This window comes from Berghia stephanieae, chromosome 4 (assembly GCF_034508935.2).
Source record: "Berghia stephanieae isolate SIO BIC M18660-M18661 chromosome 4, UCSD_Bste_1.3, whole genome shotgun sequence".
Lineage (NCBI taxonomy): Eukaryota > Metazoa > Mollusca > Gastropoda > Nudibranchia > Aeolidiidae > Berghia > Berghia stephanieae.
In genome coordinates, this window is record NC_088363.1 from 10,421,069 (window position 1) to 10,438,568 (window position 17,500).

The 17,500-nt window shown below is 36.9% G+C and overlaps 1 protein-coding gene across 2 annotated transcripts in view; it reads right to left on the reverse strand.

The window, feature by feature from the left end:
* LOC144970010 (short transient receptor potential channel 4-like) overlaps positions 1-17,500 on the reverse strand; it is a 506,392-nt gene that overhangs the window by 377,821 nt on the left and 111,071 nt on the right. The window lies entirely within an intron of this gene.

Genomic DNA, 17,500 nt, shown 5'->3' on the forward strand with positions numbered 1-17,500 from the left:
AAGTTAGCTCACGATAGAGAGGGATGGAAATTGTTTGTCTGTGGCCGATACCCTGACCCGGGGTGAAAAAGGCAATGATGATGATGATGATGGAGATAGAGAAGGATGGAAATTGTTTGTCTGTGGCCTATACCCTGACCCGGGGTGAAAAAGGCAATGATGATGATGATGATAGAGAAGGATGGAAACTGTTTGTCTGTGGCCTATACCCTGACCCAGGGTGAAAAAGGCAATGATGATGATGATGATGGAGATAGAGAAGGATGGAAACTGTTTGTCTGTGGCCTATACCCTGACCCAGGGTGAAAAAGGCAATGATTATGATGATGATAGAGAAGGATGGAAACTGTTTGTCTGTGGCCTATACCCTGACCCAGGGTGAAAAAGGCAATGATGATGATGATGATGGAGATAGAGAAGGATGGAAACTGTTTGTCTGTGGCCTATACCCTGACCCGGGGTGAAAAAGGCAATGATGATGATGATGATAGAGAAGGATGGAAACTGTTTGTCTGTGGCCTATACCCTGACCCAGGGTGAAAAAGGCAATGATGATGATGATGATGATAGTGAAGGATGGAAACTGTTGTTGTGGCCTATACCTGACCCAGGAGAAAAGGCAATGATGATGATGATGATAGAGAAGGATGGAAACTGTTTGTCTGTGGCCTATACCCTGACCCGGGGGTGAAAAAGGCAATGATGATGATGATGATAGAGAAGGATGGAAACTGTTTGTCTGTGGCCTATACCCTGACCCAGGGAGAAAATGGCAATGATGATGATGATGATGATGATGATAGAGAAGGATGGAAACTGTTTGTCTGTGGCCTATATCCTAACCCAGGGTGAAAAAAGGCAATGATGATGGTAATGCTCTATTTAACCCTCTCCTTACCACCCATAGGAAAATCGTTACAATGTAACGACAATTTTCTCATTCTGATTTCTCGTGTACGTCACAAAATGTAAAGAAATGCTTTGATTACAGCTATAGATACTAAACACTGTGTTGTATAACTCACTTGTTACCATTTTGAGTAAGAAAAGTCTATTTTTATGCTGTGTGGGTGTGAATATTTTGGGGGAAATTCTAAAAATAGCTGGTAAGGAGAGAGTTAAAAGCTCAATATCGTTATTTTGACGTCGAAGCCTTCCATTCTATGTCATAGTTGAAATATGAGTCAAGAAAGTTGTTTTCTTTGCAAAACGAATTCCTGGTCATATGGTATGACACACCTTTGGACGATAATACTGGTGATGATGGTGATATCAGTAATAAATAATGATGATGATGATGATGATGATGATGATGATGATGATGATGATGATGATGATGATGATGATGATGTGATGATGTGATGATGATATATGATATGATGATGATGATGATGATGATGATGATGATGATGATGATGATGATGATTGATGATTATTATATTATTATTATTAATTATTATATGTGAGAGTATATAGTAGTAGTATAGTAGTAGTAGTAGTAGTAGATAGTAGTAGTAGTAGTAGTAGTAGTAGTAGAGTAGTAGTAGTAGTAGTAGTATAGTAGTAGTAGTAGTAGTAGTAGTAGTAGTAGTAGTAGTAGTAGTAGTATAGTAGTAGTAGTAGTAGTAGTAGTAGTATAGTAGTAGTAGTAGTAGTTACTAGTAGTAGTAGTAGTAGTATGTTGTAGTAGTAGTAGTAGAAATAGTAGTAGTAGTAGTAGTAGTGAGTAGTAGTAGTAGTCAGTAGTAGTAGTAGTTAGTAGTAGTAGTAGTAGTAGTAGTAGTATAGTAGCAATAGCTCAGTAGTAGTAGTAGTAGTAGTAGTAGTAGTAGTAGTAGTAGTAGTAGTAGTAGTAGTAGTAGTAATAGTAGTAGTAGTTGTTGTTGTTGTTGTTGTTGTTGTAGTAATAACAGCAGTAGTAGTAGTAGTAGTAGTAGTAGTAGTAGTAGTAGTAGTAGTAGTAGTAGTTGTTGTTGTTGTTGTTGTTGTTGTTGTTGCTCATGCGCAGTCATTTGAGGGTCTGCTGCAAAGGCAATACAATATATATCGTTCTTCGATTAGCAAGTTGCTGAACACTTTACTGCAAGTCGCTAGCCCTAAGTTTGTGAACTTTGTGAACTCAAGCCATTTTAAAATTTAAATTTAAAGTTCTTACTTAACATGTATCCTGAACTATAATGTAATAATGTATGTATCTGTGTATCCACGCGTAACGCTCGTGTCACTTTTGTTTACTTTTAATATATGTACGAGTTGAATTTTAACTTTATCTTTCAATGTTTTATTTAACATGCTTGCGATTTTTAGGATTAGTAATTTGCATATTGTTTTGCATATTTTACTCTTTTTTTCATGCATATTCACCTTATCTAAATGCATGATGTTGATTTAAGCGCCAGTGAGCAATTTTAATTAGAGCTAGGCGCTAAATAAATACACGGGATGCCTAGGCGACGGGATCTTATGGCGCCATTGCAAAAGGGCGTAATAATAAATATAGTAGATTAGATACTTATTTTTACCTAAGTCGAGAGTGAATAGTGAAAAGTGTCTCACCAGCCCTAAAGATAAGCGGCTATGTGCTATTATGATTTGACACTCGCCTTCATATCAGACGGTCCTGGGTTCGAATCCCGCTCTGAGCGGCACATAATTGATTACTCGTAAAAGGCTCTTTAATCACATTCTCTCATCGTACTCAGGAGTAAAATGAGTACCTTACCGTAAACACCCTTGTCTCTGTCCGAAAAACAAAATGTAATTTCGCCTTACAGTCGTCATGTCTCGTCCTACATGTTAAATGTTGTTGCTGTTAGCTAGGGATCCCCCGTAAAGCGATTTGAGCACCTTTAGAGGATATTGCTTTATAGATAGTATGCGCTTGGCTTAGAAGCTCATAACATTGCCATCCGGAAGTATAACGGACCAACACACAAAACTGTGTGTATCCATGAACAGGAAGTGGAAAAGTGAAACAGATTTGAAGTTGGGGGATGCCTCTATTCAAATTGTTGACAAAGTGAAAAACCTTGGCACATTCTTAGACTCTGGACTGTCGATGGAGCATCAGGTTAATAATTTGGTTAGATCTCTCTTTTTCCAACTAAAAAAGATTGCTTCCATTAGACGGTTCATATCTGAGGATGTGACCAAGCACCTGGTTGTGTCCCTCGTACTATCGAAATTGGATTATTGTAATGCTCTGTTGTTTGGCGTTTCGCAATACAATCTGAAACGTCTTCAGATTGTCCAAAACAGCGCTGCCAGACTAGTATTTATGAAGCGTAGGTGCGACTCTGCCGGACCTCTACTTCATGACCTGCATTGGCTGCCTGTTGAGAAAAGAATTAAATTCAAAGCTTGTGTTTTAGTGTATCGTTGTCTTGAAGGTACTGCCCCTTCCTACCTTTCAGAACTAATTGAAAGATATTCAAAACCCCGCCCTTACGTTCGGCCAGTGATTCCACAAAACTAGTTGTCCCTCGAATTCGGAAAAATGCTGGAATGAGATCCTTTTCTCATTTCGGACCCTCTATTTGGAACGCCTTACCGCAGAGCATTCGTAAAAAAGAATCTTTGTCTATTTTTAAACGTTCGCTTAAAACATATTTGTTTCGATTTTAGTAGATGGTATGAGAAGCAAGATAGGTTTGGTTTGTGTTGTGTGTTGTGTTGTGTGTGTGTATGTGTGTGTGTGTGCTTGTGTGTGTGAATGAGTATGTTTCAGCCAAAGTAATTTGTAATTTAAGCGCTTAGAGTCTGGTGTCTCGGAGTTATAGCGCTATATAAGTTTTCAGCATTATTATTATTATTATTATTATTATCCATGAATGGTTATAGTCAGGTTAATAGAGTTCAGTGAGAAATACTCATAAACGTGGATGGCAAATAATAACAATAACAAAGACCTGAGTGACGTCATCTTCGAACTATCTATAGAAAAACTCAAGTGTCAGCTTTGATATCATCGTCATCCAGCCCTGCCACCGACTACATTTTATTTCATGACAACAAGAATAAGATGCGACACTGACTCAAAGCCACAATTACGGGGCTAAACAAATCATCGTTGCCAGGCAACCAGGGTAGATTGCATTGGCTGAGACGCTCGGATCGATATGCAAATTAAGCCAGCACAAATTCCACATTTGACAATACAAGACCATTTTATTAAAAGTCAAAGGAAGGATAGATTAAATGACCGAGAATCGGAAGGGAGGTGGGAGGGGAAAGGAAGGGGAGGGGGTAGAGAGAGAAAGGGGGGGGGGTACTAGAGTGGGTACGGAGATTTATTGAAAAATGTTTGCTTGGCAATCAAGTAATGAGAATGTTACTTTCAGCTGTTTCTATTTTATGTTCTGGAATTATTCTATGCTGAACGTAAAGAACAGAATGAAGGAGATAGAAGGTGGGGGTGCCGAGGAGATGACAATGAATAGGATGTGAATGATAGAAGGAGGAGAAGGAGGAAGAGTTATTGAAGGTGGTACTGGTGGCAGTGGTGGTGGTGGTGGTGGTGGTGGTGGTGGTGGTGGTGGAAGAGGAGGGAGAAGAGAGAGAGATGAAGATGAGAGAAGAAGAAGAAGAAGAAGAAGAAGAAGAAGAAGAAGAAGAAGAAGAAGAAGAAGAAGAAGAAGAAGAAGAAGAAGTATACAAAAGAACAAAACCAGCAACAAAGTCAACAACGTCGATGACGACGACTACGAATACGACGACAATTAATAATATCTGTATTTGGAAAGGGACAAAACCCCATATTTAATATCGTCAATGGAAAGGAATGCAATACAAATGGATATTTGGGTGACGTTTTCCTTTCTCAGTCTTATTGATGCTCTGCGTTTAGGTAAAATACTCACAGCATCTGAGTCGGATATAACGTAGCAACACACTAAAACAACGGTAACCCTAAACGTTTTTGTTTTGATTTACATAATTTAGTGAATACTAATCACCAACAATGGTTGTGTAAACACAGTTGGGAAGAACTGAGTGAGATCAATTTCGTGCTTTCTTTTTTTCACACTTCAGGAAAGACAACACGATTGTTATGTGGTCTAAAAAAAACCCCGAATGTCATAACCTAAAAAAAAAATGAAGTTCAAATATGGAACTTAAAACCCAAAATTCGTCCTCAACTGACAACAAACATGGTTGAATCTGCTGTAGGTCTCAAAAGTTGTGACGTCACTTCCATCTTATCGACGCGTGTTAACTGGCTCTAAACTTTCAGAAACAATGGCGGACGCCAATATCTCCGTCAACGCTCTTATGAATAAATTCTTCGACGAGCATAAAAGTGCATCCAGAAAAGAATATCATTAAATCTAGTCATGTTTTGACTTTATATAAAATAATCTGATCGCATGATGATTGGAAAATGTTAAGCCAACATGAAGAATAACGACTTTCTTTGTTTCGAGGCAGCCGATTGGTTGCTAGGCGCACGTGACTTCAGACTGTTGAACCCTATTACATTATTTGAAATCCAAAAAGACGGGAGATTAATTTACTCCCCACAGCTCCTAGAATATTAGTATTTACTTTGGCTTATTTTGTGTGCTCTTTGTTTTCAATGCGAAACTTGAAAATTCAAAATAAGTATTCTTCCGCCACTCTCATTGGAAAACCCTATCATTTTTTAGTAAATACGTCGTTGAATAATGCTTTTTTTTTAAATTCAGCGATTGCAGAATATTGCCGCACATTTTATTGGTGTGAAATTAGATGTAAAAGACAGCTGATTGGTAATTATAAATAATTATTTGGTGCGTATGAATACAAATCCAACGTTTTTAGTTTTGGGCCAAATTGTCATTTAAGCAGATGGAGAAAGATACAAATTATGAATACCATACCATTTAATTACAAAATATCTAATAATATTACTTGTAGAAAAAAAATGTATCCTTTCATTTCTTTGTATTTAGTAAACTCGTGATATTTTCATCGTGCAATATAACATACTCGCAAGCTCGCCGTGTTATTGGGCACATAATAAATACAAAGAAATGAAAGCAATATCTATTCGGTCATTGTAGAGCTAAGCTCCACGGTTTCACCATGCTCAATGCGTCTCACAATGATTCGATTATAATTCCAACAGACCATTTTAATTTTTTTTTAACTTAAGTTTTTATATAGAGCAATATTCCCTAAAACGTGCTCAAATGGCTTTACAAGGGATCCCTGACAACAGCAACAAAAAATATGTAAGAAGAGACATGATGACGCCCGTTAGGCGATATTACAATTTTTATCTGACAGTGACAACGCCGATAACGCCAAAGTACTCATTTTACTCCTAAGTACGGTGAGTAAAGAGCTTTTTCTAAGGACTCAACTATGCCTCATTCAGAGCGGGACTCGAATCCAGGACCTTCGATCCGGCGGTCAGTGCCATACCACAAGACCACATCGCCTAGAAGCTTAATATTTACCCTTGGATTGTGTTGTGTGCTCTTTGGTTTAAATCGAAACTTTAAAATTTAAAATGAGTATTATAATTTTGTTATCTATTCGGCCATTGTAGAGCAAAGCTCCTCGGTTTCACCATTCTCAATGCGTCTCACTAAAATTCCTTAGTTCATAAATATTATGAAGCGGACAATCTGGGGTCGTGGATAGCTCATACGGTAGAGTCACGATCTCTCCGGCCAGGCGGAGTTGTCGTGCCAGTAAGGTTGCGGATTCGAGCCCCCATGTATCTATCTATCTATCTATCTATCTATCTATCCATCTATCTATCTATCTATCTATCTCTCTCTATCTATCTATCTATCTATCTATCTATCTATCTATCTATCTATCCATCTCTCTGTCTATCTATCTCTCTCGGCCAGGCGGAGGGTGCCGTGTTAGTTAAGTTCCACGTTTGGCTCTGACAACGTGATATTTTTTCCTCCTATTTTCATCTGGCACATCTCCAACTCTATATTATTTCTCATCATTATTGACACAATTGTCCGCACCACAATTTTTTTCTGACCTAAGGAATGTTACATACAGCCTTTGTTTTTCTGTGAAAACGAAACAAAACAGAAGTGCAGACAGCTTGGGGCTACGACTGTAAAGTGACGTCGTTAACGGGCTAAGGCCAGACAATAACATCGACACCTCGACACGATATTCCACTCAGACTCCTCGCAACCGGAAGTGGGCGTGTCAATTGACCGGAAGTGATGGTGACGGATGCCTACTAATGGCTCCGATTACGGAGGCAATTCCTGTGAGATCAGTCGGAGACGGATGGACAGATGGACGTTAGTAATGGAATGAGATGAGAGGGCTTTGACCCATCCTGGCGGTCAGCAATGATGATTTCAGTCTTGATTGGGAAAGGGAAACTGTAAATGTATATTTGCTGAAGGGCAGCATGAGCAGCAATGGCTAAAGTATCGTAGAATATTAATCGCTGTGTAAAATAATCGATATAATAGTTGATAAGAGATGTCATTATAAATATTATCACTCTGGATGAGTTTACAGGTTTTTGGGTGAATTAATTTTTAAAAGGAATTATTGAGAATAACTTTATAAATTGTTCATCGTTGATTTGGACTTGGAACATTGGCTTTGCAAATGGACAACAACAATAATATCTAAAGTATCGTAAAGTAATGAGCATTTATACTTGTGTAGAGTGATTATGTGTTTGAGAGTTTGTACTAGTTGTGCGGCTGTGTGGTCTAGTGGCATTACACTCGCTCTCGGGTCGGAAGGTCCTGGGAAAAGGCTCCTTACTCACATTCTATCACCGGACTCAGTTGTAAAATGAGTACTTGGTCGTTAACAGCATTGTCTATGTCTGAAAAAATTGTAATATCGCCTAATAGGCGTCATGTCTCGTCCTACATGTTAAGTGTTACTGTTGGCGAGGGACCACTTGTAAAGTGCTTTGAGCACGTTTAGTGGATATTGCGCTATATAAAAGGCACAATGGTTGATAATAGTTGTAAATGAATTATGTAATCACTTCGATTGAAATAATGGATTTTTGGCGGTTAAGAAACGAAAAGAAAAAGAAAAACCAAAAGTAACTTTCAATACTACTTAAGCAATTGCTATTTTCAAATTCACTCTATAGAAAAGGACTTGGTCTCGAGCTCTATGGGACTAATGGCGCTGAAGGAGTATTTTTTCCAATGCTGGAGACCATCTCATCGTTGACTGGGATGCTTTAACGGTATTAGCTGATGGGAAGCAACGATAACTAATGAATCGAGGGGTAATAATTACGGTAATGGTGAATGGGTTATAGGGGATTCAACGGCTTAATTGGCTTCAACAGTCATGACGTCACATCCCTCGTAATGACGCATGGTGACTTAGCAACTGGCCCTAAACCATCGGAACAATGGCGGACGCCCTCATGAAATACTTCTCCGACGAGCATAGACGTGTATCCAGAGGAGAAAAACATTATAAGTATCATGTTTTGACTTTTATAAATTCTGATCACATAAAATATGAAAAGTTCTAACCAGCATGACGAATAAAAAGTACAGATTTTCTTTGTTTAGAACCACGATGGTCGCCGTTGCTGGGCGACGTGACATCAGACTATTGAATCCAATTACCCAAGGAACTGAATTCGGGAGATAATGCATGCACTAAAGATTTATCACTCAGAGCATCCGAAGCCTCCATAAACTTATAGCCTGACATAATTACGTCATCATACGAGTCGATGGTCACCAAAATCAAGCGAGTTGTGAGTTGTATTCATTGAATTGTTTCATCAATGGGATAATTTGTTACCACGAGCACTATCAATGAGAATTCACTAGACCAGGAACAAACCTGAAAATCTGGGTAGGGTCTTTTGTCCCCTCCCTCCCCCTCCCCACCCCCACCCCCTCCCTTTTCCATGCACGTTCTATGTCTTTCTATCACCCTCTGTCTGTTTTCCAATTTGCTCTCTGTCTTTGTCTTTGAATGTACTTACTTGGTTTTGTCCTGGTCCTGGTCGGAGTCTGCCTTACCTTGGAGGGAAACAGTCAGATGTATAGAGCTATAGTTTTGGAAGACGATATATTTTCCTTGTAAATCATCTCCCTATTGGTATCAGCATAACTTTATAGATCATGTACAATTGGTGCATTTAATTTTCTTATATAATGTTCCTGTCACCATTGTCATGCAAAATGCCATTGAACAGATTAGGAGAAAATTGGAGCTGTGTATAAGTATATATTTTTAAAATTTATTCATTTATTATATTTTTGGTTTAGAAGGTCAAGAATTCTAAACATTTGAGCATGTTCCTCTTAGTCGGGACGTGTGCTTGTGTCTGGAAGAGACCATTTTATTTTACACTGATGGTGTGCTCGTGGAATTTTCATCTGTTTTCTATTTAAACCAATTCCTTTGTCTTACCTTTTCAGGTATAGTTTTAAATGTAAAACTAGATTGTCATTTTTTGATAATTTTATTTTCTACCTTTTTACAGGGTCAGAAAAATCTCTACTGGACCTGGGATTGATCTCAGCCCATTTGCGTGTGAGACGAGTGCTAGTGCTCTATCAACTGAGCTAACGGGACCCCCTCCATCTTTAAATCCTTTACAATAAAAGATGTTTGGTTTTTTTTAAACACTTATGGATTCATTGACTGACTGGGACGTCATATCGAATTCCTTTTATTTTTATATTGTAGAATGAATGAAACTTTGCCCCAAAACACCCTTTTTTTTCTTACACTCAGGGTTGATTGGTTAACTGAGACGATATGTCGAGTTCCTCATATATAAAGATTGAAGTTGACTTCATCTATCTCTCTTTTGTTGTTTTTGTACCATTAGTTGAATGATAAGTTCTTGGTCTATTCTTTCAATACATCGAGTATACACTCATAGATAGAACGAAGTTGACGTCACTCAGGTCTTTGTTATTGTTTATTTGCTATCCACGTTTATGAGTAAATCTCACTAAACGGTAATAAGCAGACTATAAACGTTTATGGTTACACATAGTTTTGTGTGATGGTCCATTATACTTCCGGATGGCAATGTTTTGAGCTTCTTAGGCAAGCGCACACTATCTATAATATAGAAGGAACGAAAGTGACGTCACTCAGCGTTTGTCTTTGTTTTTAGACAGCTATTTTGGTGATTACTTCTCACTAAATTATATTAATCAGACTATGAACGTTAAAGGTTACACACAGTTTTATTTTGCTGCTACGTCATATCCGGCTGGTGGATGATGTGAGTATTTTACCAAAACGCTTAGCATCAATAGTAACACATCATAATATTATGTTTGTGTCTCGATGCGATTGATCTAACGGGCATAGCTGGTGAGTATTTTACTCAAACGTCAACAATTACGAAAAGCGTAGCTCGATCAAAGAGGTCATGGTTCGACAAGGTACGATAACCTCGTTTGGACTCGACAAGAACTTATTGGATTACGTCCCCTTTTAATCAAGCAGGAACTGCTGGCCTCCCAGAATTCCGTTTCGGATTTTCTTTCAAGGTTTTTATTTTTAGCAGCTGTACCTTGACCTGTACTTTGGACGAAGTGGCCGAGTGGTTAAGGCATTGCACTGTGATCCGGAAGGTCCCGGGTTCAAGCCCCGCTTCAGACATTTTCATATTTTTTCATTGGGAAAGATTTTTAACCCCCAACTTCGTCACTTGGACAACATGGGTGATTCCTGTTGAGATCCGATATCCATTTTGATGAATTATTGATATTCCTTCATGGAATGCCAAGGCCACGGAGGCCGGAATGACGTCAACTTTGATCTATCTATAGATATAGTATGAAGTTGACGTCACTCAGGTCTTTGTTATTGCTTTTCGCCATCCGCGTTTATGAGTACTTCTCACTAAACTGTATTAACGAAATAATAAACGTTCAAGGTTACACATAGCTTTTGTGTGTTGGCCCGTTATACATCCGGATGGCAATGTTGTGAGCTTCTTCGCCAAGCGCATATTATCTATAATCCTGTTAGTGATAAGTGAAATCCGACTATAGATAGTTCGAAGATGACGTCACTCAGGTCTTTGTTATTGTTTTTTGCCATCCGCGTTTATGAGTAATGCTCACTGAACTGTATTAACCCGGCTATAAACGTTCATGGATACACACAGTTTTGTGTGTTGGTCCGTTATACTTCCGGATGGCAATGTTATGAGCTTCTTAGCCAATCGCATACTATCTATAGATAGAACGTTTATAGTCTGGCTAATACAGTTTGGTGAGACTTACTCATAAACGTGAGTGGCAAAAAGCAATAACAAAGACCTGAGTGACGTCCTCTTCGTTCTATCTATAAGTCGAGAAACGTTCTCAGTGGCCACGGGGTTAAGCGAGGTGAGTTTGAAGTCACGTGGCCTCAAATTAAAATGGAAATTTACATCTCTTGAAGCGCTACCGGCAACAGGAAGACTACGACCAAGGTCAAGGTCATCAAGACGCTTCGATCACCCCAGGAAAGTCGGAAGTGGTTAATTCCCCTGTCGAATCCCTGACCATTCACTGGACATAAAAACAAGGGGAAGAATAAACCACCAACAACAACAACCAGATCGGATTTACGCGCTGTTTCACTAATGATTATGCAAATTATTATTATGTAAATTAGTTGGAGAGTCACGGAGACAGATGAGCCCCTTGAATGCATGGAATTTTCAGACGAATTTTACGAGGTGGATTTCGAAGGGTCGAGAATTTTTAATCCAGTACAAGTATCTACACCAACGACCATCAGAAATGGATTAAATCTACGGAATAAATGAATTTAAAAATTAAAAAAAGAATTGAGCTTTTTATAGAAGGCAATATCCAAGAAAGTGCTCAAATTCCGAGTTTCTTTTTTGTTGTCGTTGTGTCAACCCTCTTTTACAATGTTTGGTTGTTTTGTTGTGTTTTTTTTTTTTTTTTTTTGTTTTTTTTTATTTTTTTTTTTTTTTGTATATGTTTTTCAGGTTTGTTTGTTGTATTTTTATTGTTTTTGCTTCTATTTTTTTTTTGTTTTGTTTTGTTTTGCAATTCATGCACACCATTTAGGTAAAATACTAACCTGTTCTTCCCTCCAACTGTTTCGCGTAAGCACACAATGCTATGTGTAACCTATAACATTTTTAGTATGTCTCAGGGACTTTACTGAGAACCAGTCATTCATCTGGCGGTCTAAAGCCAAAAATAAAGAGCTGAGTGACGTCATGTTCATTCAATCTATTAAGAGTTCAATGCCCTCAAACAAAACCATTAATTCTTAGATTTTGAGACTTGAAAATCTCCAAGATGCGCCCTGCATGTGACAGAAATGAAAGGGGAGATAAATAGATTATTATCTTAATAGGATCGGTTTTGTATTGGAGACAAGACAGAAAGGTTAGCACGACATAATATCTGATTGTTTGTGTGTTTGTGCGTTTGTGCGTTTGTGTGAGTGTGTGTGTGAGTGTGAGAGTATGTGTGAGTGTGTGTGTGTGTGAGAGAGAGAGAGAGAGAGAGAGGGAGAGAGAGATAAGAGACAGAGGAGCGAGAGAAGCGGGAGAGGAGAGAACTAGACAGAAAGAGAGTAAGAGAGAGAAATAAAAATGACGATGAAGAGAAAAATAAATAGAGAGAAATTAGGGAAGAGAGAAGCAAGTATAAAGACAGAGAGAGAGAGAGAGAGAGAGAGAGAGAGAGAGAGGGAGAGAGAAAGAGAGAGAAATAGAGAGAGAGGGAGGAAGTGGGAGAAAGAGAGAGAGAGAGAACGGGAGAGAGAGAGGGGGGGGGGGAGGAAGTGAGAGAGAGATAGAGTGTGAGAGAAAAACAGAGAAAGAGAGAGTGAGTGAGTAAGAGAGAGAGATGGAGAGAGAGAGAGAGAGGGAGAGAGAGAGAGAGAGAGAGAGAGAGAGAGTTCAAATACAGTTGGGTTTTTTGTTGCTGTGTCTTTCCTCTTTTATAATGTTTTTTTCTTATTGTATTTTTGGGGGGTTTTTTGTTTTGTTTTTTTGTATTTTTGTCCTCAAGGGAAATATTTCAAGTGGTGCTATATCGACAAAAGACAGGGATTATGAAGGGTCAGGCACAGTGCAGCGCTGAAAGTGAGGAATAGATGATGAATGAATGTGGTGCTGTTCCAGCAAAGGGAGGTGACTGAATGGTGGCTCTAATCCAGGTACCGGGGTACAGATAAAGGGGAGTGGCAATACTTGTATACGTGTGATTGCAAGACAGATAGATAGATAGATAGATAGATAGATAGATAGATAGATAGATAGATAGATAGATAGATAGATAGATAGATAGATAGATAGATAGATAGATAGATAGATAGATAGATAGATAGATAGATAGATAGATAGATAGATAAATAAATTGGTAGATATATAAGTAAATGTATAGACAAACCAAAGATTTCAAAAGTGCTAGATAAAAATCTATGGCTTTAACAGATAAATCTATTCTTCTTTTATTCTCTAACAAAACATGCTAGGGAAACATCTCATCTCCAATCGTAAAGCGTTGAAGTAAGTTGTGGCTATGTGGTCTTGTGGTATGGCAATCGCTTTCGGATCGGAAGGTCCTGGGTTCGAGCCTCGCGCTCGGCGCGTAGTTGAGTCCTTGGAAAAGGCTCTTTACTCACTTTCTCTCACCGTACTCAGGTGTAAAATGAGTACCTGGCCGTTAACAACGTTGTCTTTATCCGAGTAATTGTAATATCGCCTAACAGGCGGCATGTCCCGTCCTACATGTTAAATGTTGCTGTTGGCCAGGGACCCCTTGTAAAGCGCTTTGAGCACATTTAGTGGATATTACGCCATATAAAGTTCAATTATACACCAAATCCCAGAATGGACATGAAGTAAATAAACGATCTCAATGTAAACGCCATAAATAACAAAAAATACAGAATCGGTGACAATCTTATTCCTCTAATGGAAGATGCAAGACGGAATACTCTTCAACAGTCGTAACGTCACTTCCCTCGTAATGATGCATGGTAACTTAGTAATTGGTTCTAAACTATCGGAACAATGGCGGATATGCTTATGAAATATTTCTCCTAGAAGCATAAAAGTGTATCCAGATGAAAATAAAAAACATTATAAATCTGATCATGTTTTGACTTTTACACATTCTGATCACAAAACATATGAAAAGTTCTAGCCAGCATGAAGAATAAAAAGTACAGATTTTCTTTGTTTATAATCAAGATGGCCGCCGTTGCTGGGCGACGTGACATCAGACTATTGAATCCAATTGCCGGTAATAAAATATACTTGCCAGGTGTTTTTGATAGAGCATTGACGGTAAAACCACTGAATAGTATGGGCTATTTTTTATTTGGTTTATTTGGAAGGAGTGTATTTTTTGGGTTGTTTTTTTTTTTTTATGTGTGTGTGTGTTTGTTTGCATAGACTAAACTTGCAATCTACAAAATTTGAAGAGTTTCGTGGACATATATGGGAATAATAAACATTTTTATGGTGTCAGATTTTTTGGGGATCACCCTATATATATATATATATATATATATATATATATATATATATATATATATGTGTGTGTGTGTGTGTGTGTGTGTGTGTGTGTGTGTGTGTGTGTGTGTCTGTGTGTGTAAAAACTATGAAATCAGGATGAGTATATCAAGACATCAAACACATAAATCCTTAGATAACACGGATTTCATCGACTGGGCTTTTGTTTTTGTAACCAAAAATTCAAAGGCATTGATATTGCAATCTGACAGCTTTCACTTCTCACAATGAACAACACACGAAGGAGATTGGAGTTGTGTGATATTACAATCTGATCTCATATTGACACGGTGTGCTACAAATTCATAATAATAATAATGGTAATAATAATGATAATAATAATAATAATAATAATAATAATAATAATAATAATAATAATAATAATATAATAATAACAATAATAATAATAATAATAATAATAATAATAATAATAACAATAATAATAATAATAATAATAACAATAATAATAATAATAATAAATAATAATAATAATAATAATAATAATAATAATAATAATAATAATAATAATAATAATAATAATAATATAATAATAATAATAATAATAATAATAATAATAATAATAATAATAATAATACAAATAATAATAATAATAATAATAATAATAATAATAATAATAATAATAATAATAATAATATAATAATAATAATAATAATAATAATAATAATAATAATAAAAATAATACTTTATTGCATCCCAAAAAGGAATTTTTTTGTACAGACGTGTTATAATTTACACAATAAGATAAAAATACAATAGAAATAGGATGTATATATAAAAAAAGAGCAGCTCCATAACCAGTATTAGGCTTTACAGATATAACAGATTTTCTGTAACATTTTATGTGTGGCTATAATCTGGCCTTGTGGTATGAAACTCATATTGGGACCGGAAAGTTCACAGTTTGAATCTCGCTCTGGCCAGCGAATAGTTGAGTCCTTGGAAAAGGCTCTTTTACTCACATTCTATCACCGTACTCATGAGTAAGAGGGGTAAAAAGAGTAAAAAGGAGTAACAACATTGTCTCTGTCCGAAAACATTATATTGTGATATCGCCTTATAGATAGTATGCGCTTGGCTAAGAAGCTCATAACATTGCCATCCGGAAGTATAACGGACCAACACACAAAACTGTGTGTATCCATGAACGTTTATAGTCAGGTTAATACAGTTTAGTGAGCATTAGTCATAAACATGGCAAAAAAAAAAAACAATAATAAAGACCTGAGTGACGTCATCTTCGAACTTTCTATAGGCATTATGTCAAGTTCTACATGTTAAGAGTTGCTGTTAGCTTGGGACCCCCACGTACCGCGATTTGAACACGTTTAGTGCTAAACATATTCTCAAGTTCATATTTGTTAGGTATTTATTTTTTAACAAGTATTTGTTGTCAAGTATCCAGGTTCTTCCTCAGATGTTTCATTAATTCCGAGTAAATTTTAATCTATATTTTTTTTCTAGTTTCCTAGAATGCATTTTAAAATAACGATAATTATTTAAATTTAAGCTTCACCTTATTAAGATACTGTGGACGTTTCAGGTTTCCCCTTTATCAACAATACACGATGAATGAAACACGAAGGACGAGTGTGTTTCATTCATCGTGTTTTGATGATAAAGGGGAAACCCGAAACGTCCATAGTATATGTCTTCGTTTAATGAATCGAAGCTTACATTTCAATACTCATCGCATCGTTATTGCGAGCTTCAAGCAGCAACATTTTCACTAGAATGCTTTAGCACTCTCATTACCAGCCATTTTCAGGATTTTCCCCAAAACTTCACACCCAACTAACACAAAAACAGATTTTTTATCACTCAAACACAATAGCAGTAAAGTTCTTGCGATAAATAATTTCTTTAGCAAGACATGCTCAACAACACACTGTATATTTGCTTTAAATGTCTAAGCGCTTAGAGTCTGGTGTCTCGGAGTTATAGCGCTTTATAAGTTTTCAGTATTATGTTGTACAAGGAAATTTAAATAAGAAAAATGTTGGTTGTATCGTAACGAATGTGATGATTTTATATAGTTGGTAAGGACAGGGTTAAAGTTTATGATTTACAAGAGAAATTTGAATAAGAAAAATGCGGGTTGTATCGTAAGGAATGTGACCATTTTCCTATAGTTGGTAAGCAGAGGGTTAGGCTACTTGCTTTGAAAATAAATATTTTCCGTAGTCATCGATAACTGATGTTGTTGTGTTCAGGTCACGCCATGGTAAGTAAGGCTGTGCTCATGATTGCTTATCTCCCCTATCTTTCTATACAATCCCTATTAATGATCTGAAATTAGATCTATCGTGACAAAACTGATTACGAGACGAAATTGCTAACTCTCCCACCTCCCCCATACTCTGTGCTGTTATGTTCTTTTCTCTATCTCTCTCTCTCTCTCTCTCTCTCTCTCTCTCTCTCTTTCTCTCTCTCTCTCTCTCTCTCTCTTTCTCTCTCTCTCTCTCTCTCTCTCTCTCTCTCTCTCTCTATATATATATATATATATATATATATATATATATATATATATATGAATACCTGATTGTAGGCAATGACGGATATTAATAAGAGCGCTTTTGCCAACACAAAAAAAAATGCCAACCGACTGGTACTGAAAGAAATGAGAATAGTCCATGTGGCATGGTGTAGGAATTAATGAAACATTGCAAAGCGCATTGAGCATGGTAATCCAGTGGAAATGCTGTATATAAATGTTCATATTTCTAATTTATTCATATCCAAATTTTCTTTGCGTTGAGCAGTTTTGTTGCTTTTATGGTTTTTAAACGATCATGGATCTGAGATACCTTGAAGATATTGATCAATATGAAATAATTAAATATATTGATCAATATGAAATGATTAAAGATATTGATCAATTTTGAATAAAGCAAATATATTGATGAACATGAAATCAAACAAAGATATTGGTCAATTTTGAATAAAGCAAATATATTGATGAACATGAAATCAAACAAAGATATTGGTCAATTT